The following is a 22,843-nucleotide window of genomic DNA, read 5'->3' on the forward strand; positions in this document are numbered from 1 at the left end:
TCCCACATGCTCCATGATGATCTCATCGTATGAACCACGATGTCAAGGATTCAATCAATCCCGTATACAATTCCCTTTGTCTATCGGTACGATACTTGCCCGAGATTCGATCGTCGGTATCCCGATACCTTGTTCAATCTCGTTACCGGCAAGTCTCTTTACTCGTTCCATAACACGTCATCCCGTGATCAAATCCTTGATCACATTGTGCACATTATGATGATGTCCTACCGAGTGGGCCCAGAGATACCTCTCCATTTACACGGAGTGACAAATCCCAGTCTCGATTCGTGCCAACCCAACCGACACTTTTGGAGATACCCGTAGTGCACCTTTATAGCCACCCAGTTACATTGTGCTGTTTGGCACACCCAAAGCACTCCTACGGTATCTGGGAGTTGCACAATCTCATGGTCTAAGGAAATGGTACTTGGCATTAGAAAAGCTTTAGCGTATGAACTACACGATCTTGTGCTAGGCTTAGGATTGGGTCTTGTCCATCACATCATTCTCCTAATGATGTGATCCCGTTATCAACGACATCCAATGTCCATGGTCAGGAAACCGTAACCATCTATTGATCAACGAGCTAGTCAACTAGAGGCTTACTAGGGACATGGTGTTGTCTATGTATCCACACATGTATCTGAGTTTCCTATCAATACAATTCTAGCATGGATAATAAACGATTATCATGAACAATGAAATATAATATAATAATAACTAATTTATTATTGCCTCTAGGGCATATTTCCAACACACAGAACCGGCAAGTTGATCACCAAAACATACATCAAGTAGATCACGTGAATATCCCATTGTCACCACAGATAAGCACATGCAAGACATACATCAAGTGTTCTCAAATCCCTAAAGACTCAATCCGATAAGATAACTTCAAAGGGAAAACTCAATCCATTGCAAGAAGGTAGTGGGGGAGAAACATCAAAAGATCCAACTATAATAGCAAAGCTCGCAGTACATCAAGTTCGTGCCATATCAAGAACACGAGAGAGAGAGAGAGAGAGAGAGAGAGATCAAACACATAGCTACTGGTACATACCCTCAGCCCCGAGGGTGAACTAGTCCCTCCTCGTCATGGAGAGCGCTGGGATGATGAAAATGGCCACCGGTGATGATTTCCCCCTCCGGCAGGGTGCCGGAACAGGGTCCCGATTGGTTTTTGGTGGCTGCAGAGGCTTGCGGCAGCGAAACTCCCGATCTAGGTTTTGTTCTGGAGGTTTGGGGATATATAAGAGGTGTTGGTGTCGAGAGCAAGTCAGGGGGCTCCACGAGTCAACTACAAGCTCGGAGGGCGTGCCCTAGGGGGGTGGGGGCGCCCTCCACCCTTGTGGATGACTCGTAACTCTTCTGGCCCAACTTTGGTACTCCGTGGGCTTCTTTTGGTCCAAGAACAATGGCCGTAAAGTTTCAGGTCAATTGGACTCCGTTTGATATTCCTTTCCCGTGAAACTCAAAAACAAGGAAAAACAGAAACTGGCACTTGGCTCTAGGTTAGTAGGTTAGTCCCAAAAATTATATAAAATAACATATAAATGCATATAAAACATCCAAGATAGATAATATAATAGCATGTAATAATAAAAAATTACAGATACGTTGGAGACGTATCAAGCATCCCCAAGCTTAATCCATGCTCGTCCTCGAGTAGGTAAATGATAAAAACAAATTTTTTGATGTGGAACGCTACCTAACATATTTATCCATGCAATCTTCTTTATTGTGGAAAGAATATTAAGATCCATAAGATTCAAAGCAAAAGTTTAATATTGACATAAAAACAATAATAATTCAAGCATACTAACAAGGCAATCATGTCTTCTCAAAATAACATGGCCAAAGAAAGTTATCCCTACAAAATCATATAGTATGGCTATGCTCCATCTTCATCACACAAAATATTCAAATCATGCACAACCCCGATGACAATCCAAGCAATTGTTTCATACTTTTGATGTTCTCAAACTTTTTCAACTTTCACGCAATACATGAGCGTGACCCATGGACATAGCACTATAGGTGGAATAGATGGTGGTTGTGGAGAAGACAAAAATAAGGAGATAGTCTCACATCAACTAGACTTATCAATGGGCTATGGAGATGCCCATCAATAGATATCAATGTGAGTGAGTTGGGATTAGCATGCAACGGATGCACTAGAGCAATAAGTGTATGAAAGCTCAAAATGAAACTAAGTGGGTGTGCATCCAACTTGCTTGCTCATGAATACCTAGGGCATTTGAGGAAGCCCATCATTGGAATATACAAGCCAAGTTCTATAATGAAAAATTCCCACTAGTATATGAAAATGACAACATAGGAGACTCTCTATCATGAAGATCATGGTGCTACTTTGAAGCACAAGTGTGGAAAAAGGACAATAACATTGCCCTGATGACCCACAAATGTAGGGGATCTATCGTAGCCTTTTCGATAAGTAAGAGTGTCGAACCCAACGAGGAGTAGAAGGAAATGATAAGCAGTTTTCAGTAAGGTGTTCTCTGTAAGCACTGAAATTACCAGTAACAGATAGTTTTGTGATAAGGTAATTTGTAACAAGTAACAAGTAATGCAAGTAAATAAGGTGCAGCAAGATGGCCCAATCCTTTTTGTAGCAAAGGACAAGCCTAGACAAACTCTTATATAAAGTAAAGCGCTCCCGAGGACACATGGGAATTATCGTCAAGCTAGTTTTCATCACACTCATATGATTCGCACTTGGTACTTTGATAATTTGATATGTGGGTGGACCGGTGCTTGGGTACTATCCTTCCTTGGACAAGCATCCCACTTATGATTAACCCCTATTGCAAGCATCCACAACTACAACAGAAGTATTAAGGTAAACCTAACCGTAGCATGAAACATATGGATCCAAATTAGCCCCTTACGAAGCAACACATAAACTAGGGTTTAAGCTTTTGTCACTCTAGCAACCCATCATCTACTTATTACTTCCCAATGCCTTCCTCTAGGCCCAAACAATGGTGAATTGTCATGTAGTCAATGTTCACATGACACCACTAGAGGAGAGACAACATACATCTCATCAAAATATCAAACGAATACCAAATTCACATGACTACTTATAGCAAGACTTCTCCGGAACAAACGGAACTACTCACAAATCATATTCATATTCATAATCAGAGGGGTATTAATATGCATAATGGATCTGAACATATGATCTTCCACCAAGTAAACCAACTAGCATCAACTACAAGGAGTAATCAACACTACTAGCAACCCACAGGTACCAATCTGAGGTTTTGAGACAAAGATTGGATACAAGAGATGAACTAGGGTTTGAGATAAGATTGTGCTGGTGAAGATGTTGATGGAGATTGACCCCCTCTCGATGAGAGGATCGTTGATGATGATTTCCCCCTCCCGGAGAGAAGTTTCCCCGGCAGAACAGCTCCGCTGGAGCCCTAGACTGGTTCCGCCTCGTGGCGGCGGAGTTTCTTCCCGAAAGCTCGCTTATGATTTTTTCCTCGACGAAAGACTCCATATAGCCAAAGATGGGCATAAGAGGGCTGCCAGGGGGCCCATGAGGCAAGGGGCACGCCTAGGGGGTAAGGCGCACCCCCGACCCTCGTGGATAGTAGGTGGCCCCCCTCTGGTACTCCTTTCTCCCAATATTTTTTATATATTTCGAAACATGCTCCCTTGAAGTTTCAGGACTTTTGGAGTTGTGCAGATTAGGTCTCTAATATTTGCTCCTCTTTCAGCCCAGAATTCCAGCTGCCAGCATTCCCCCTCTTCATGTAAACCTTGTAAAATAAGAGAGAATATGCATAAGTATTGTGACATAATGTGTAATAACAGCCCATAATGCAATAAATATCGATATAAAAGCATGATGCAAAATGGACGTATCAACTCCCCCAAGCTTAGACCTCGCTTGTCCTTAAGTGAAAGCCGAAATCAAAAAATATGTCCACATGTTTAGAGATAGAGGTGTCTAGAAAATAAAATATGGACATGAGGGCATCATGATCATTCCTAGAACAACAACATATATATATACGTATATATATATATATATATTGTAATATGATATCTTATGCTAAAGTAACAATTCAATCACTATTACAAGTATGAATCAGAAACTTCATTGAGAACAAACAGACTCGAATCTCAGTCATTGAGGCAATTGCAATTTATCATAACATCAGAAAGAGTTAGTAAGAGCTTTTCAGTAAGTCCATATACTCAACCATCATTTAGTCTTTCACAATTGCTAACACTCGCGTGATAGTTGTCGTTATGAAGTTTTAATCGAACACAGAGAAAGATAGGGGCTTATAGTTTTGCCTCCCAACCTTTTACCTCAAGGGTAATGTCAACAATAATAGTTCATGAAAAGTCACATCCAATTAGCTATATATATATCAGGATCTTTCCAACACATTGTGCTTGCCAAAGGATAAAATGTAAAAAGGAAAGGTGAAGATCACCGTGACTCTTATATGAAGTATAATACAAGAATAAAAGATAGGCCCTTTGCAGAGGGAAGCAGAGGTTTTCACGTGCTTTTATGGTTGGATGCACGAAGTCTTAATGTAAAAGAATGTCACTTTATATTGCCACTTGTGATATGGACCTTTATTATACAGTCTGTCGCTTTTATTTCTTCCACATCACAAGATCATATAAAGCTTATTTTCTCCGCACTAATAAATCATACATATTTAGAGAGAAATTTTTGTTGCTTGCAACAAAGACAACTTACTTGAAGGATCTTACTCAATCCATAGGTAGATATGGTGGACTCTCATGGAAAAACTAGGTTTAAGGATATTTGGAAGCACAAGTAGTATCTCTACTTGGTGCATAGAATTTGGCTAGCATGAGAGGGAAAGGCAAGCTCAACATGTTGGATGATCCATGACAATATAATTTATTTCAGATGTAAGAAAACATAACCCATTACATTGTCTTCCTTGTCCAACCTCAACTCTTTAGCATGTCATATTTTAATGAGTGCTCACAATCATAAAAGATGTCCAAGATAGTATATTTATATGTGAAAACCTCTCTTTCTTTATTACTTACTATTAATTGCAACGATGAAAAAAACTATGCTTGTCAACTCTCAACAATTTTTATTCATCATACTCTTTATAAGTGAAGTCATTACTCTCCATAAGATCCATATGATCTCTTTATTTTTTTATTTCTTCTCTTTTATTTTATTCCCTGAAGATCATAGTAAGATAATCAAGCCCTTGACTCAACACTAATCTTTATTATGTATAGCTCACAGACTCGATTACATAGAAGGATCATAAAGCAAAACTAAAGAACTAGATCATACTAAAACTTTATTCTACTAGATCAAGGTATTACCAAAAGGATCGAACTAAAAAAACGGTCAAGATAAAAGTGTGATGGTGATACAATACCGGGGCACTTCCCCAGGCTTGGCAGTTGCCAAGGGGAGTGCCCATACCCATGTGTTTATGTCTCCTTCCTAGGAGGTGGCGATGATGGAGTTGTTGATGACGTGTGCTTCTTCCTTAATTTGCACTTGAGGATAGAATTTTGATCCCTTAGGTCCTCGATCTCCCGCTCAAGGCTTAATACCTTTTTGCATAGTTCTTGTTTGTTCTCCTGCAAGAGACGAAAAGGGATAAACTCGATCTTAGGTTTCTTTGCTCTATTCGGGAGGCTTGACTTTTTGAACACCACATGCATGTCCCCAGGTTGAGGTAATGGGACTTCATCTTCATCTAAGCTCATCTCCTCCTTTCCCCTAGGCTCATAGTCTAATTGTGGAAACCATAAAGAGAACAGCTGCGGATCAGAAGAGGAGTTGTGGGTATGCCCCACAGATCCAGGAGCTAATCAACTCCAAGATGGGCACTGACAGATATCTCTTGGACAAGAACCACATGTCCATCTACCCAGACTTTGAGGAAAACACTTTGGTGATGGATGAAAATGAACCATCTTCTGTGTAAGCACAAGCAAAGAGGGAGAAGGCAAGGGCTGAAAAGGCTGCAAAGATGCCAACCACTGAAGAGGCATCTTAGTATCTTCTGAAGAGCAAGCAAGATCAGCTCGGCTACTTGATTGCCTCCACTCTGAGGATTGAGAAGGGATTGGCTACCCTGACTCAAAACCAGGAGAGCTTGGAGAGGATCATGGAGCAGAAGTTCTATGACTTAGATGTGAAGGTCACTGAGATCCAGCCCGTTGTTGAGCAACTTCAGGATGAAGTGCAGGAGAATAAAGGCAAGTCTACCACTGATGCTTTTGCTAGAGTGCCCAGAGGACAAAGATCTGCTGTAGTGCCTGTCACAGACACTAGAGCAACTTCATCTGCACCAGCTACAACTTCAGTGCCACCAGCTCCAGCACCTACTCCACCAGCTCCATCTACATCAACTTATGCCTTCTTCCTTGGCGTGCTATCTACACCACCACCTGAAGACCAAGCCTGAGAGTCGATCTAGCACTATGCATTTTTATGAACTTTTTGGTAACTTGTTGCCAAAGGGGGAGAGAATGTATAGATCATAGGCTTCGAGAGAGAGTGTTTCTTTTTGCTCTCTCTTTTTGTTTGGCGGTTAAACTTTGTTTCTTTGCTTGTTTGAGATACTTTATGCTTTTGTGCGATACTTGGATGATCATGTGTTTGATCATATGCTACCTTAATGCTTGTTGGATGACATTATCCTTTTATATCCCCATATATGATCATTCACTTTGCTTGGTGATGAGTGCATGTATTTCATTATTATCATTTTCAGCGCTCCACCAAGATGTATGTGATGTGGAAGAGTAACCCATGTTCCTAACTCATTGTGCATTTACAGTCCAAAGCAAATCTTAAACTATGCACAAATTTAGGGGGAGCTCTTGGTTTTCACATACTTCTCAAAGTGACAATGTTGTTCATTCTTATTATCATTTGTCGAAGCTTTGATCTATATGTTGTCATCAATTACAAAAAACGGGGAGATTTAAAGTGCAACTATCCCTAGGTGGTTTTGGTAATTCCTAACAACATATATATCATTGAGCTAATGCTATTTCAAGATTAATATCTCAGGAAAGATCAATGTTTGGCATGTCATGGATGAGAAAAGTGGACCCCTCAAAATGCTAAGAACAAAGGATTGGCTCAAGCTCAAAGCTCAAGACTCTACATTTTCTATTTTAGTGATCCAAGATCACATTGAGTCTATCGGAAAAGCCAATACTATCAAGGAGGGATGAGGTGTTGCTTAATGAAGCTCTTGCTCAAAATGCTTAGTGATATGCTCCAAAACCCTCAACTACTTTCTCACATCCACATATGACCTAAAACAAAATTCAAACTCGGCCCCACCGATTCTTTCTATCCGGCGCCACCGAGTTCAAATGTCATAGCCACTGCCACAAACCCTAGGCAAATCGGTCTCACCGAGATGGGATTGTAATCTCTCTGTTTCCCTTCGTAACATTTCGGTCTTACCAAGATGAGCGATTGTTCCCACCGAGATTGCAATGTAAACTCACTGTTTTCCCTTCGTAATGTTTCGGTCTCACCAAAATGAGCAATTGGTCCCACCGAGTTTACCTGACCAACTCTCTGGTTAGCTTATTACCAAAATCGGTCTCACCGAGTTTGTGTAATCGGTCTCACCGAGATTACGTTATGCCCTAACCCTAACCATATCGGTCCTACTGAGTTGCATGTCGGTCCCACCGAAAACCCTAATGGTCACTAGCTTTGCTGAATCAGTCCGACCGAGTTTATCAATTTGGTCCCACCGAGATTGGCAATTTGTGTGTAACGGTTATATTTTGTGTGGAGGCTATATATATCCCTCCACCACATCTTCATTCATGGAGAGAGCCATCAGAACAAACCTACACTTCCAACTTACTTTTTCTGAGAGAGAACTACCTACACTTGTGTTGAGGCCAAGATATGCCATTCTTACCATATGAATCTTGATCTCTAGCCTTCCACAAGTTGCTTTCCACTCAAATCATCTTTCCACCAAATCCATATCCTGTGAGAGAGAGTTGAGTGTTGGGGAGACTATCATTTGAAGCACAAGAGCAAGGAGTTCATCATCAACACACCATTTGTTACTTCTTGGAGAGTGGTGTCTCCTAGATTGGCTAGGTGTCACTTGGGAGCCTCCGACAAGATTGTGGAGTTGAACCAAGGAGTTTGCAAGGGCAAGGAGATCTCCTACTTCATGAAGATCTACCGCTAGTGAGGCAAGTCCTTCGTGGGCGACGACCATGGTGGGATAGACAAGCTTGCTTCTTCATGGACCCTTCGTGGGTGGAGCCCTCCGTGGACTCGCGCAACCGTTATCCTTCGTGGGTTGAAGTCCCCATCAACGTGGATGTACGATAGCACCACCTATCGAAACCACGACAAAAAAATATGTGTCTCCTATTGCGTTTGAATCCTCCAAACCCTTCCCTTTACATTCTTGCAAGTTGCATGTTTTACTTTCCGCTGCTCATATACTCTTTGCATGCTTTCTTGAATTGTGTGAAGATTGCTTGACTTGTCCAAAGTAGCTAAAATCTGCCAAAAACTAAAATTGGTTAAAGGATAAGTTTTTATTTGGTCAAGTAGTCTAATCACCCCCCTCTAGACATACTTTCGATCCTACAAGTGGTATCAGAGCTTTGGTCTCAATTTGCCTTGATTTTCAAAGCTTTTGGAAGTCATAGCCTTGGTTTCACAACCTAGGAGAGTATGGCGTCTAGCGAGGGAAACTACCACCGTAGAGGTCCTTAGTTTGATGGTACTAATTTTGCTAGTTGGAAGCATAAGATGAAAATGCATATTCTTGGACATAACCCCGCCATATGGGCTATTGTGTGTATTGGCTTGCAAGGTGAATTCTTTGACGGGAGAGAACCGAACTGTGAAGCTACCGCGAAAGAGTTGAAGATGCTGCAATACAATGCTCAAGCTTGTGATATCCTCTTCAACGGATTGTGCCCTGAAGAATTCAACAAAATCAGCCATCTTGAGAATGCAAAGGAAATTTGGGATACTTTGATTGATATGCATGAAGGTACCGACTCCGTCAAGGAATCCAAGTTGGATGTGCTTCAAAGTCAACTTGACAAGTTCAAAATGAAGGATGGTGAAGGTGTCGCTGAAATGTACTCTAGGCTTGCTCTTATCAAAAATGAGATCGCCGACTTAGGAAGTGAAGAGATGACCGACAAATTCATCATCAAGAAGATCCTAAGAGCTTTGGATGGAAAATATGATACCATATGCACATTGATCCAAATGATGCGCAATTACAAAGATCTCAAGCCAACGGAAGTCATTGGAAGAATTGTTGCTCATGAGATGTCACTCAAGGATAAGGAGGAGCTCCATAACATGTCAAGTGCTGCTTACAAAGCCTCATGTGAAGCTCCCACATCATCAAGTGAGAAACAAACCTTCAATGAAGAATTGAGCCTAATGGTGAAGAACTTCAACAAGTTCTACAAGAGTAGAAGCAAAGAGAGAAGTTCCAAGTCAAGGTCCTACAATGACAAAAGATCTTCTAGTCGAGAGCGAAATTACTACAATTGTGGTAGACCCGGACACTATTCCAATGAGTGTACGACACCCTACAAAAGAAGAGAAGATTCTCCAAAAAGAAGAAGTAGAAGAGAAGAATCACCATCAAGAGAGAGAAGGAGTAGAGATGATCGTTATGAACGAAGAACATCCCGGAGAAGCAAAGATTCAGAAAGGAAGGACAAGTCATCAAGGAGCTACGCAAAACGAAGACATCAAGCTCATGTTGGTGAATGGGTATCTGGCTCCGACTCCGAGAATCACTCCAACTCTGAATATACTCAAGATGAAGGTGTTGCCGGTCTAGCACTTGTGTCAACCAACTCCTACGACATATTTGATTCACCAAATGAAGGACTTGGAAGATGCTTCATGGCTAAAGGCCCAAAGGTATCACACCCCGAGTATGTTGATTTCAATAGTGATGAAGATGACTTGTTAGGTGATGATGATTTACTTGTTGACAACTCTAGTGATGAATACTATGATGAAACATCAATTAATAATCCTAATCAAGATAAAACGAATGACAACTATAAGGAGAAGATTGAGTTTCCAAATAAAGAACTAAACACTCTTAAGTTAGCTCATGAAACTATCTTAGGAGATCATCGAGAACTTTTAAGGATTCATGAGAAATTATGTTTTGAAAAGCTCAACCTTGAGAAAGAGCATGAGTTCTTAAAGGCAATCAATGATGATCTTTGCAAGAAAATTTCTTCTTACATTGCCAAGCGTTTACTCTTATCCGCTTACATGCCTCAAGTCAAGTCTAGTAACAAGAACAAGAAAGATTCTTCCTCTAGTAGTGACAATAATCATGTTAAATCTAATGTTGTTGCTTCTAGTAGTTATCTTGATTCCACTAATGATTCTCTTAGCCAAGTTACACTTGAGCAAGAAAATAGCTTATTGAAGGGAATTATAGAGAAAGGTGTTTACAAGAGCCTTTCCAGGAGTAAGCAATTCGAGGAAATTGTACGCAAGCAAGGAAGGCACCGGAAGAACCAAGGTGTTGGTTTTGAACGAAATTTCAATGCCAATGGAGTTGAGTGGGAAGAAGATCAATACCCCAAGACGTTTGTTCCTCAACAAGAGAAGTATGATCCTACTTCCTTCAAGGGGACACAAGCTCAAGATGATCTTCCACCACAAGACCACAAGCAAAAAGGCAAGAATAAGCTTCAAGAGGAAATTGATGCTTTTGAAGAAGCACCCAAGGCCTTGGTCAAGTGGGTTCCCAAGACTACATCAAGTTCTACTTCATCAAGTATGACTACAACTCCAAGGATTCCCATCAAGATGATGTGGATCCCGAAGAATAAGAACTAGAGAGTTCTTGAGGGTGACTCCGCCAACATACCTCACTCTTATCATTTTAGCAAGAACAAGTGCAATCAACTTCCACATCTTGCACTAGTTCAAGGAGTCACAAACCCTCTTGTTGGTAAGACAAGGGACAAGGTAACCTAATGCTTTCATAGACATCATCTTGTGTGTGCATCACTCTACGTCTTTGGACATCCTTGTTTGTTCCTTGTGGGACTAACCCATGTAGGTATTGAAAGTGCAACTCACTCCAAAGGATTGCTCCAAATGATCTACATCAACATTGAGCATCCACATCTTCAACACCTACATGAAGTCATCATCGACAAAACCCAAGGTTAGTCATCCCTCTTAGGGGGGATCTCACATCTAGGGGAGCTTTACTCTAAAATTGAGCTAAAGCAACTCTAATGGTGTGAGCACAACAATGCTTTATGTAAAAATGGTAACCCCATTTGTGCTTAAATGATGAGTATGATCTATGATCAAATGTTCTCATTTGACTCCTAAGTCAATATACCCATATATAGATGACCTAGTCATCGCCAATTGCTTGATAGATGCTAGAATTGGTTGTGCATGTTTTGCCACATATTTCATTTGCCATTTTATTGTGTGAGCATGTTGGTTGCATAATTTACTCATTCGAGGACATCCACTTGTTGTTTTGATTGTTTGGTTCCTTTTTCTTTTGCCAAGTTGATGGACAAGGATGCCTAAGAACCTTCTCTAGCTATCTATGCTTTTCTCGTCTCAAACTCTATTCATGCTACATCACAAAGTTTGATCAAGTCAGATTCGAACCACTCTGTGTGAGGAGCACTCGGAGTCCCCGTTTCGTCATAGACTTAAAAATCCAAAACTTCTTTGTGCGTCTCGGTCTAACTGATTCATCCATTTCGGTCATACCGAGATCACTAAGTCGATCTAGGTTTTCAATCTCGGTGCAACCGATTTGAACTTTTCGGTCACACCGAGTTTCAGTAACTGCTTGAAGTTATGAATCTCGGTGCCACCGAGTTGTTCCACTCGGTCACACCGACAGAGTCAGGCTATATATATCCGCGGACCAAAATTTGGAAAATTTTCTGAACCCCTTCGCCCGCGCTCAGCCTGCTCTGCCTCCCTGGGTCTCTGGATCATCCTCCTCATCGCCAGCTGCCTCCCACCGCTGGTTTCCGCCGCTGTCAATGGGAATCGTCTCCGCCATTGTCGCCGTAGCAAGTCCATCGCCACACTTAGGGTATGGACTTCATCCTTGTGATATTCCCCCTCCGGTTCTTAGCACATTGTTTTGCCATGTATCTTGCCACGATTGAGATCACTCTATCCAGCGAAATCACTCCATAGTTTAGTTGTGGATTGAAAATTTAGGGTTAGGTTTCCGCCGAAATCATCTCGGACCAACCGAGTTGTTGAAATCGGTTCACCGATTTGGCTAAGGCCATTGCACATGTGATTCTCACTCTGACCGAGAATTGCAAATCGGTGTGACCGAGTTCAATACTTTATGAAACCCTAGCAGTCTCGGTACCACCGAACTGTGACTCGGTCTAACCGAGTTCACTAGTTTAGGTTCCAAAAGCTGCTTCGGTATCACCGAGTTTTCAAATCGGTAGATCCGAAATGCTTTCTGTGGAAAACTAAAACTAAGTTTTTAACTCATTCTTTTGCAAAAACCTCTGTACTTTGTGATGCTTATCAAATATACCTCATCTATAATCTATTCACAGGGTCTGTTGTCAGTGTTTGCATCATGTCAGATCAGAGTGACAGACAGAACAAGTCTGAGGAGCAAGTGAACATGAGTGAGGGCACTAGTCCCTCTAGCAGCTTTGATGAAGGAAGCAAAAGTACACCCAGCAACTTGCCTAAGGCAGCCACTAGGACCAGAAAGAAGAAAACCTCAGATTCCGAGGATGAGGACTATGTGGCTATTGAGGAAGAGGCCACCTCAAAGAGGAAAGTCCTGAAAAAGGAATATGGCACAGCTACTGCCACTAAGCCAGGAATGAAGCAAAAGGTTCTTGCCAAGAGAATTCCCATGTCAAAAGCCAAAACCCAAGAGGATCACCAAGAACATCCCCGCTGAGGAGAAGAACAAGGCCCCAGTGCCTCAAGCTGCTGAAGAAGATGATGATTCTGTCGTTTTGAGGAAGTTGAAGCCCAAAATTCCAGATCACAATGATGCTCACCCAGTTGCATAGAACATGAAAATCAGGAAGGATTCCGGTTTAAGGCTATGGAGAGAGTCTGATCCATATGTCACAGGAGAAGGACTGTTGTGGACTACATGGTCCATACAAAGGAACAACATGACTTCTATGAGACTATCTTACTTGACAAGAAGCCCATAGTGTGTGACATGAGATGGGTCGATTGGAAATTCATTGAGGAAAATGAGGATCACTTCCCCGGTGTGTATGACAGCTTCAAGGCATGTGGAGTCGATGAGTTTGTGGCTCAGAAGCTCACAAAGTGGAATGATGAGCTCATTATGCAGTTCTGCTCCACAGCTCATTTCTACCCAGACGGAAGGATTGTCTAGATGTCTGAAGGTACTAGGTACCAGTCAACGGTTGTAGAATGGGCAAAATTGATGAATGCTCCTGAGGAGAGTGAAGATGACTTGGATGTCTATGCCAAGAAGAAGAAGGATCACAACACCATGGCACATATGTACAAAGAGATCCCAGATGCTGCTCTTGAGACACACAAGTTTGGATCAGTACATTATCTTTTGTCATGCTTGCCAACAATCAACTAGATCCTCAGGCACACTCTCTTGCCAAAGTCAGGTGATCACAAGATGATCAGAGGCCATGCAATTAACTTGCTTCACATATTTGACGTGCCTCAAAAGTTTAAGGTCATGAGCCTAATTGTGGAAACCATAAAGAGAACAGCTGCAGATCAGAAGAGGAGTTGTGCGTATGCCCCACACATCTAGGAGCTAATAAACTCCAAGATGGGCACTGACACATATCTCTTGGACAAGGAACACATGCCCATCTACCCAGACTTTCAGGACAACACTGTGGTGATGGATGAAAATGAACCATCTTCTATGCAAGCAAAAGCAAAGAGGGAGAAGGCAAGGGCTGAAAAGGCTGCAAAGATGCCAACCACTGAAGAGGCATCTCAGTATCTTCTGAAGAGCAAGCAAGATCAGCTTGGCTACTTGATTGCCTCCACTCTGAGGATTGAGAAGGGATTGGCTACCTTGACTCAAAACCAAGAGAGCTTGGAGAGGATCATGGAGCAGAAGTTCTATGACTTAGATGTGAAGGTCACTGAGATCCAGTCCGTTGTTGAGCAACTTCAGGATGAAGTGCAGGAAAAGAAAGGCAAATCTACCACTGATGCTTTTGCTAGAGTGCCCAGAGGACAAAGATCTGCTGCACTGCCTGTCACAGACACCAGAGCAACTTCATCTGCACCAGCTACAGCTTCAGTGCCACCAGCTCCAGCACCTACTCCACCAGCTCTATCTACATCAACTGATGCCTTCGTCCTTGGCGTGCTATCTACACCACCACCTGAAGACCAAGCCTGAGAGTCGATCTAGCACTATGCATTTTTATGAACTTTTTGGTAACTTGTTGCCAAAGGGGAGAAAATATATAGATCATAGGCTTCGAGAGAGAGTGTTTCTTTTTTATCTCTCTTTTTGTTTGGTGGTTAAACTTTGTTTATTTGCTTGTTTGAGATACTTTATGCTTTTGTGCGATACTTGGATGATCATGTGTTTGATCATATGCTACCTTAATGCTTGTTGGATGAAATTATCCTTTTATATCCCCATATATGATCATTCACTTTGCTTGGTGATGAGTGCATGTATTTCATTATTATCATTTTGAGCGCTCGACCAAGATGTATGTGACGTGGAAGAGTAACCCATGTTCCTAACTCATTGTGCATTTGCAGTCCAAAGCAAATCTTAAACTATGCACAAATTTAGGGGGAGCTCTTGCTTTTCACATACTTCTCAAAGCGACAATGTTTTTCATTCTTATTATCATTTGTCGAAGCTTTGATCTATATGTTGTCATCAATTACCAAAAATGGGGAGATTTAAAGTGCAACTATCCCTAGGTGGTTTTTGTAATTCCTAACAACATATAGCTCATTGAGCTAATGCTATTTCAAGATTAATATCTCAGGAAAGCTCAATGTTTGGCATGGCATGGATGAGAAAAGTGGACCCCTCAAAATGCTAAGGACAAAGGATTGGCTCAAGCTCAAAGCTCAAGACTCTACATTTTCTATTTTAGTGATCCAAGATCACATTGAGTCTATAGGAAAAGCCAATACTATCAAGGAGGGATGAGGTGTTGCTTAATGAGGCTCTTGCTCAAAATGCTTAGTGATATGCTCCAAAACCCTCTACTACTTTCTCACATCCACATATGACCTAAACCAAAAGTCAAACTCGGCCCCACCGATTCTTTCTATCCGGCACCACCGAGTTCAAATGTCATAACCACTGCCACAAACCCTAGGAAAATCGGTCTCACCGATAGGGATCTCGGTCTCACCGAGATGGGATTGTAATCTCTCTGGTCCCCTTCGTTAAATTTCGGTCTTACCGAGATAAGCGATCGGTCCCACCGAGATTGCGATGTAAACTCTCTGTTTTCCCTTCGTAACGTTTGGGTCTCACCGAAATGAGCGATCGGTCCCACCGAGTTTACCTGACCAACTCTCTGGTTAGCTTATTACCAAAATCGGTCTCACCGAGTTTGTGTAATCGGTCTCACCGAGATTATGTTATGCCCTAACCCTAACCATATCGGTCCTACCGAGTTGCATGTCGGTCCCACCGAAAACCCTAACGGTCACTAGCTTTGCTGAATCAGTCCGACCGAGTTTATCAATTCGGTCCCACCGAGATTGGCAATTTGTGTGTAATAGTTAGATTTTGTGTGGAGGCTATATATACCCCTCCACCACCTCTTCATTCGTGGAGAGAGCCATCAGAACAAACCTACACTCCCAACTTACTTTTTCTGAGAGAGAACTACCTACACTTGTGTTGAGGCCAAGATATTCCATTCTTACCATATGAATTTTGATTTGTAGCCTTCCCCAAGTTGCTTTCCACTCAAATCCTCTTTCCACCAAATCCATATCCTGTGAGAGAGAGTTGAGTGTTGGGGAGACTATCATTTGAAGCACACGAGCAAGGAGTTCATCATCAACACACCATTTGTTACTTCTTGGAGAGTGGTGTCTCCTAGATTGGCTAGGTGTCACTTGGGAGCCTCTGACAAGATTGTGGAGTTGAACCAAGGAGTTTGTAAGGGCAAGGAGATCGCCTACTTTGTGAAGATCTACCGCTAGTGAGGCAAGTCCTTCGTGGGCGACGACCGTGGTGGGATAGACAAGGTTGCTTCTTTGTGGACCCTTCATGGGTGGAGCCCTCTGTGGACTCGCGCAACCGTTACCCTTCGTGGTTTGAAGTCTCCATCGTGGATGTACGATAGCACCACCTATCGGAACCATGACAAAAACATTTGTGTCTCCTATTGCGTTTGAATCCTCCAAACCCTTCCCTTTACATTCTTGCAAGTTGCATGCTTTACTTTCCTCTGCTCATATACTCTTTGCATGCTTGCTTGAATTGTGTTAAGATTGCTTGACTTGTCCAAAGTAGCTAAAATCTACCAAGAACTAAAATTGGGAAAAGGATAAGTTTTTATTTGGTCAAGTAGTCTAATCACCCCCCTCTAGACATACTTTCGATCCTACAATGGCCCAATATGCCTTATGTTCTAGTTCAAGAGGTAAGTGACATGCCTTTGCATAAACCATTTTATATGGAGACATACCCATAGGATTTTTATATGCAGTTCTATAGGCCCATAATGCATCATCAAGTTTCTTGGACCAATTCTTTCTAGATCTATTAACAGTATTTTGCAAAATTAATTTAAGCTCTCTATTTCTAAGTTCTACTTGACCACTAGACTGTGGGTGATAAGGAGATGCAATTCTATGATTAACATCATACTTAGCAAGCATTTTACGAAAAGCGCCATGAATAATATGTGAAGCACCGTCAGTCATTAAGTATGTAGGGACTCCAAACCTTGGAAAAATAACTTCTTTAAGCCTCTTAATAGAGGTGTTATGATCAGCACTACTAGTTGGAATAGCTTCTACCCACTTAGTAACGTAATCAACACCAACTAAAATATGAGTATACCCCTTAGAGGAAGGAAACAGTCCCATATAATCAAAGTCGCAAACATCCAATGGTTCAATAACAAGTGAATAATTCATAGGCATTTCTTGACGTCTACTAATATTACCAATTCTTTGACATTCATCACAAGACAAGACAAACTTACGGGCATCCTTGAAGAGAGTAGGCCAATAAAAATCGGATTGCAATACCTTATGTGCAGTTATGTCTCCAACATGGTGTCCTCCATAAGCCTCAGAGTGACACTTGCGTAGGATCTATTCATGTTCATGCTCAGGTACACAACGTCTAATAACACCATCTACTCCTTCTTTATAGAGGTGTGGGTCATCCCAAAAGTAATGTCTTAAATCATAGTAGAACCTTTTCTTTTGCTGGTATGTGAAACTAGGTGGTATAAACTTAGCAAAAATATAATTAGCATAATCAGCATACCATGGAGCAGTACGAGAAGCATTTATCACAGCTAATTGTTCATCAGGAAAGCTATCATCAATAGGTAGTGGGTCATAAAGAACATTCTCTAACCTAGGAAAGTTGTTTGCAACGGGGTTCTCAGCTCCCTTTCTGTCAATAATATGCAAATCAAATTCTTGTAGCAAGAGAACCCATCTAATAAGTCTCGTTTTAGCATCTTTCTTTTCCATAAGATATTTAATAGAAGCATGATCAGTGTGAACAGTTACTTTGGAATCAACAATATAAGGTCTGAACTTATCACGAGCAAACACAACTGCTAAAAATTCTTTTTCAGTAGTAGCATAATTTCTTTGAGCACTGTCTAGAGTCTTACTAGCATATTGAATACCATTTAGTTTCTTATCAACTCTTTTTCCTAGAACAACCCCTACAACATAATCACTAGCATCACACATAATTTCAAATGGTAAATTCCAATCAGGAGGCTGAACAATAGGTGCGGAAACCAAAGCTTTCTTAAGTATTTCAAATGCTTCTAAACAATCATCATCAAAGACAAAAGGAACATCTTTTTGTAAGAGATTACTTAGAGGCCGAGGAATTTTAGAGAAGTCCTTAATGAACCTCCTATAAAAACCGGCATGACCAAGGAAGCTTCTTATACCTTTAATGTCCTTTGGACACGTCATCTTTTCACTAGCATCAACTTTAGCTTTATCAACTTCAATACCTCTTTCAGAAATTTTATGCCCCAATATAATACCTTCATTAACCATAAAGTGGCACTTCTCCCAATTCAAGACAAGATTAGTTTCTTCACATCTCTGCAAAACTCGATCAAGGTTGCTTAAGCAATCATCAAAAGAAGTTCATTAAACGGAGAAATCATCCATGAAAACCTCAACAATCTTTTCACAAAAGTCAGAGAATATAGCAGTCATACATCTTTCGAAGGTAGCGGGTGCATTGCATAAACCAAAAGGAATACGTCTATAAGCAAAGGTACCGAAAGGGCAAGTAAAAGTTGTCTTTCCTTGATCCTCTTTTGACACAGGTATTTGAGAGAAACCAGAATAACCATCTAGAAAGCAGAAATGTGTGTGTTTGGGTAGTATTTCTAGCATTTGATCAATAAAAGGTAAAGGGTAATGATCCTTTTTAGTAGCTTTATTTAGTTTTCAGAAATCAATTACCATTCTATAACCTGTGACAATTCTTTGTGGAATCAATTCATCTTTATCATTAGGAACAACAGTAATACCTCCCTTCTTAGGGACACAATGGATAGGACTTACCCACTGACTATCAGCAACGGGATAAATTATACCTGCCTCCAGAAGCTTTAGTATTTCTTTTCTTACCACTTCTTTCATCTTAGGATTTAACCGTCATTGGTGATCAACAACCGGTTTTGCGTCTTTCTCCAATTTTATTTTGTGCTGGCAAAGAGTGGGACTAATGCCCTTAAGATCATCAAGAGTATATCCAATAGCAGCACGGTGCTTCTTCAGAGTTTTCAATAATTTCTTTTCTTCATGCTCTGAAAGGTTAGCACTAATAATAACAGGACATATCTCTTTCTCATCAAGATAAGCATATTTAAGAGTATCAGGTAAAGGTTTAAGCTCAAACACGGGATCACCCTTGGGTGGAGGAGGATCCCCTAGGATTTCAACAGGCAAGTTGTGTTTCAAAATGGGTCCCTGTTTAAAGAATACTTCATCTATTTCCCTTCTTTCATTCATAAACATATCATTTTCATGGTCTAGCAAATATTGCTCTAAAGGATCATTAGGAGGCATGTCAATAGAAGCAAGACCAATAATTTCATCTTTACTAGGCAATTCTTTATCATGGGGTTGTCTACGAAACTTAGCAAAACTAAACTCATGAGACATATCCCCTAAGCCAACAGAAACAATATCCTTATTGCAGTCTATCTTAGCATTAACAATATTAAAGAAGGGTCTACCAAATATAATGGGACAAAAGTCATCTTGTGGGGAACCAAGAACAAGAAAATCAGCAGGATATTTAACTTTCCCACACAAGACTTCAACATCTCTAACGATTCCAACGGGTGAAATAGTGTCTCTATTGGCAAGCTTAATTGTAACATCAATTTTTCTAACTCAGCAGGTGCAATACCATGCATAATTTATTTGTATAAGGAATGAGGTATTGCACTTGCACTAGCACCCATATCACATAAGCCATGATAGCAATGATCTCCTATTTTAAAAGAAATAACAGGTATGCCTAAAACAGGTCTATGTTTATTTTTAGTATCAGGTCTAGCAATTCTAGCAGCTTCATTACAGAAGTAAATAACATGCCTGTCAATATTATCAGCCAAGAGATCTTTAACCATAGCAACACTAGGTTCAACTTTAATTTTCTCAGAGGGAGTAGGTGTTCTAGTATTGATCTTACGAACCACAGTTGAAGCTTTAGCATGATCCTTTATTCTAACAGGGAAAGGTGGTTTCTCAATATAAGCAGTGGGAACAACAGGATCATTATAAGTGATAGTCTTTTCTTCAACTTTAATAGGTGCAACTACTTTTACTTCAATGGGAGGATTATATTTAAACCACTTCTCCTTAGGGAGATCAACATGAGTAGCAAAGGATTCACAGAAAGAAGCTACTATCTCAGAGTCAAGTCCATATTTAGTGCTAAATTCACGGAAAGTATCGGTATCCATAAAAGATTTAACACAATCAAACTTGGGTGTTATACCTGACTCCTTACCTTCGTCGAGGTCCCGATCTTCAGAGTTGCATTTAATTCTTTCCAATAAATCCCATTTGAATTCAATAGTCTTCATCATAAAAGATCCAGTACAAGAAGTATCGAGCATGGAGCGATTACTGAGAGAAAGCCGAGCATAAATTTTTTGAATAAACATTTCTTTTGAGAGCTCATGATTGGGGCATGAATATAACATTGACTTAAGCCTCCCCAAGCTTGAGCGATGCTTTCTCCTTTGCGAGGCCAAAAATTATATATATAATTACGATCACGATGAACAAGATGCATAGGATAAAACTTCTAATGAAATTCCAATTTTAATCGGTTGTAGTTCCACGATCCCATATCATCACATAGCCTAAACCATGTCAATGCCTCTCCCTTCAAAGATAAAGGGATGAACTTCTTCTTGATAACATCCTCGGACATACCTGCAAGCTTAAATAATCCACAAACTTCATCCACTTAGATTAGGTGCAAATCGGGATGCAATGTTCCATCTCCTGTAAAAGGATTAACTTCATTCACTTAGATTAGGTTCAGTAGGTTGAGGAGCAACTCTTTTCTCTACTGGTCGGGGTGAAGATACCCCGAAGAAGCCCCTCAAAGGATTATGTTCCATAGTAACAAGTGACAGTAAATTTCAGCACACTATATAAATTTTTCCTTACCAAATTCCACCTACCAAAGGCAATTCACTCCCCGGCAACAGTGCCAGAACAGAGTCTTGATGACCCACAAGTGTAGGGAATCTATTGTAGACTTTTTGATAAGTAAGAGTGATGAACCCAACGAGGAGCAGAAGGAAATGATAAGCAATTTTCAGTAAGGTATTCTCTGCAAGCACTGAAATTATCGGTAACAGACAGTTTTGTGATAAGGTAATTTGTAACGAGTAACAAGTAATGCAAGTAAATAAGGTGCAGCAAGCTGGCCCAATCCTTTTTGTAGCAAAGGACAAGCCTGGACAAACTCTTATATAAAGTGAAGCGCTCCTGAGGACAGATAGGAATTACCGTCAAGCTAGTTTTCATCAGGCTCATATGATCCGCGTTCGGTACTTTGATAATTTGATATGTGGGTGGACCGGTGCTTGGGTACTGTCCCTCCTTGGACAAGCATCCCACTTATGATTAACCCCTATTGCAAGCATCCGCAACTACAAAATAAGTATTAAGGTAAACCTAACCATAGCATGAAACATATGGATCCAAATCAGCCCCTTACAAAGCAACGCATAAACTAGGGTTTAAGCTTATGTCACTCTAGCAACCCATCATCTACTTATTACTTCCCAATGCCTTCCTCTAGGCCCAAACAATGGTGAAGCATCATGTAGTCGACGTTCACATGACACCACTAGAGGAGAGACAACATACATCTCATCAAAATATCAAACGAGTACCAAATTCACATGACTACTTATAGCAAGACTTCTCTCATGACCTCAGGAACAAACGGAACTACTCACAAATCATATTCATATTCATAATCAGAGGGGTATTAATATGCATAATGGATCTGAACATATGATCTTCCACCAAGTAAACCAACTAGAATCAACTACAAGGAGTAATCAAATCTACTAGCAACCCACATGTACCAATCTAAGGTTTTGAGACAAAGATTGGATACAAGAGATGAACTAGGGTTTGAGATGAGATGGTGCTGGTGAAGATGTTGATGGAGATTGACCCCCACCCGATGAGAGGATCGTTGGTGATGGTTTCCCCCTCCCAGAGGGAAGTTTCCCTGACAGAACAGCTCCGCCGGAGCCCTAGATTGGTTCCGCCTCGTGGCGGCGGAGTTCTTCCCGAAAGTTTGCTTATGATTTTTTTCCTCGACGAAAGACTCCATATAGCCAAAGATGGACATCAGAGGGCTGCTAGGGGTCCCAGGAGGCAGGGGGCGCGCCCAGGGGGGTTGGGCGCGCCCCCACCATCGTTTACAGTGGGTGGCCCCCCTCTGGTACTTCTTTCGCCCAATATTTTATATATATTCTGAAACATGCTCCCGTGAAGTTTCAGGACTTTTGGAGCTGTGCAGATTAGGTCTCTAATATTTGCTCCTCTTTCAGCCCAGAATTCTAGCTGCCGGCATTCCCCCTCTTCATGTAAACCTTGTAAAATAAGAGAGAATATGCATAAGTATTGTGACATAATGTGTAATAACAGCCCATAATGCAATAAATATTGATATAAAAGCATGATGCAAAATGGACGTATCATGCCCCTTCTCTCTTTTTCTCTTTTTTTGTTTTTGTTTTTGTTTTTTGGGGCCTTCTATTTTTTTATTTGGCCCTTCTCTCCTTTTTTGGGCCTTCTCTTTTTTGGCCTTTCTCTTTTTTCCTCACATGGGACAACGCTCTAATAATGAAGATCATCACACTTTTATTAACTTACAACTCAAGAATTACAACTCGATACTAGAACAAAATATGACTCTATATGAATGCCTCCGGTGGTGTACCGGGATGTGCACTAAATCAAGACTGACATGTATGAAAGAATTATGAAAGGTGGATCTGCCAGAAATACGATCACTGGTGTGCGCCGGTCCTA

Source organism: Triticum aestivum, chromosome 1A, assembly GCF_018294505.1.
Source record: "Triticum aestivum cultivar Chinese Spring chromosome 1A, IWGSC CS RefSeq v2.1, whole genome shotgun sequence".
Classification (NCBI taxonomy): domain Eukaryota; kingdom Viridiplantae; phylum Streptophyta; class Magnoliopsida; order Poales; family Poaceae; genus Triticum; species Triticum aestivum.